Source organism: Asparagus officinalis, chromosome 7, assembly GCF_001876935.1.
Source record: "Asparagus officinalis chromosome 7, Aspof.V1, whole genome shotgun sequence".
Classification (NCBI taxonomy): domain Eukaryota; kingdom Viridiplantae; phylum Streptophyta; class Magnoliopsida; order Asparagales; family Asparagaceae; genus Asparagus; species Asparagus officinalis.
The window spans coordinates 40,281,018-40,283,764 of record NC_033800.1 but is presented as its reverse complement, the minus strand read 5'-3'; positions in this window follow the sequence as shown (position 1 = coordinate 40,283,764).

Below are 2,747 nucleotides of genomic sequence, written 5' to 3'. Positions count from 1 at the left end.
AGTCATACTTCACCAAAACGGTCCAAACCCAGGGTCATGTGTCATGGATGACTTGCACCGTTGAGTTATTGACTACAACTTTGTTGCCAAACTATATGCAGTAACGAAAGAGACTCGCAGTACGGTCGAGGTGGAACTCTAATCTAGCCGGATCCGGCCTCTTAACATCACTAGAAAATATCAAATATGCGGGACACTTATTTTTTAAATTAAAAATCAACACAGTTGGATGTGATCTATATATATAAACCAACTATGTACTAAAAGTAAGTTCCAAAAGGCAACGATGCATCTTACGTAATAAAAATCAACATATCAAAATTTTCATAAAATTGAATAAGTCTGTATAAGTTGATACGTGATTAAAAATACAATGAAATCATTGAATATTTCATTCCTTTATACCGTTCAGTAGTATAATATTACATGCTTCTATGATACGAATTTTTTATTTTTTTAATCTAGAATTATAGAATTTGCATTTGAATATGCCAATAATATAGTCTAACTCAAATCGTATCCTGATTGAAATTTGCAAATATAAAGGATCTGGGGTCCTCCAACGTGCATGCACACAACTTCTCATCACAATCATATATCATGAGTGCATTAAGCGGATGGTTGTGATTCCTTCCGAGTGAAAAATGAGAAAAAAATTATAAAACATGGGATGTATGATAATATTTGAAGGAAATCACAACCATTTAAACATTAACATGCATTTGTGATAGGAGTTAAACTAAATTTGAGATATTACAAAATCTAATATGCATTTTATGTTGGAATGGTCAGGTGGATTCTCAAGCAAGCCGGCCAAAGCTTTAAAGTTGGGACTAGAGGAGAATCTTCTGCTTGACAATCAGAAGCATGGGAGTAATGGTGATGAAGGCACGAAAGTAGGTGGAGTTTAATGCTTTGTGGGTTGCTGGAGAATTAAAGTTCCTCTTTTGTTTATTGTCAAAATTCTTTTTGGACTAGATGCTTTTTGTTTAGTTTAGTTATGCTTAGATTTCTTCTTGACCTAATAACTTACAGGTATTTATGTATGAGGTTGGCTTTTGTCCCTACTTGTATATATCTATGTGTGTGCTGAATGATGATCAGAATCCTCTCTTCACTCTCATAGATGCATGTATGGAGAAAGCCTCATATCTCTGAGACTTGGAAGTTATTACTTCATTTTGTTTTCAATCTGGATATATACTATCTTGTATACCATGCTCTGTAAATATTTTTATCATGAATAAAGTGAACGAGGATATCTCCCTTGTTTCTCTCTTAAAAGAAGAGAAAAAAACCCCAAATTAGAGAGGAAGCAAATCCAAATATGAAACTTTATCACTCGAAAAGCATTATATTTAGGAAAACAGCTGAAACATCAAATATTCAATAACTAACTGAAAGTAAAAAGGGGGAAAACAATATAAAACAAACTAGTAAGCAGTTCAAAGTAAAGTACGTAAAAGGATTTAAGTTAATTATGAGTAGAATTTTAATACATCAATAATTATGCATGAACTTACGCTTTCATAAGTCATAGACGGTAGAAGTTACTAACTAAATATAGGAACTAAAGGGGCAGGTTTAATTCTTTCAGACAGAGAGAATAAGCAAACACTGCTTTATCCGTCAAACCGTTTAACGAGAATAAGGTTTATTTACCTGGTCTTCAAAGAAGGTCAAACATAAGAATTACGATCAGTCCTTGATCAAAATTAACAAAGTCGTTACCATAATATTGTTAAGCTTTATAAACCTGCCTAAGAAATTGATCAGATCTACAACAAATATAAATAAGATTAATATGTCCTTAGAATAACTAATAAATCAATCATTTTGATGAAACATGAATATTATTGTAAAATAAAAAACTATCATTTTATTTATAATAATAGTTGATTACATAAAAGAAATTAATTTTAGAGATATATGACGTGAAAGTAAGTATTTATTAGCGACAAGATCTAGAGCAATGAAAAACAAATTCCTCATTGTAAGGTTAAGCAATAGACATGTAGAATCAATACAGAAAGATCGAAATTCATAAATCCCTAGGCTTAAGAAATAGTACTATCAAAGATGAAAATGTAAATGTATGACCACATGAGTAAGTGCATGAGTGATAAGTTCAAAAATTATTAAATTGTAGCAGAAATTTACTTTTTTATCAAATGCAAATCATTTTAAAATAAACAATAGTTCTTTTCATTAGTTTACAACAAGTATATTACTCTACACACCTACTTTTTTCTCTAAACAATAACATTAGATAGACTATAGCAAAAAAGGGTAAAACCTTAGCAATGAAAAATGGAGAAGCTTTTCCTTCAGAATGTGTATAAGGGTTCAGGATATTGTTTTTCCTGCAATTTGTTAAGGAAGTGAATTTCAATTAATCTCAATGGTTTAGCCTGTCCAAATTAGACAAAATGCAATTTCTCTTGATCACCAACAATCAATCAGGTTAAACTCTTCAAAACAGTGATTGTTTTCAGTGGTAACATAATCACTACTAGCTATTGAACTAACTAGGGATATTGATGAGAAGGCATCACCATGCATACGTTTTATGTAGCTCAAAGTGCCAAAGAAGAAATTAACAAAACCAGAGAGAGAGAGAGAGAGAGAGAGAGAGAGAGAGAGAGAGGAGGTCAGATATCCAACTGAGTTACCACCAGCAAGTGGTTAATCATATTGTTCAATTCTTGATGTGCATGAAAATTACAAAATATTCAAGAATTAAACCA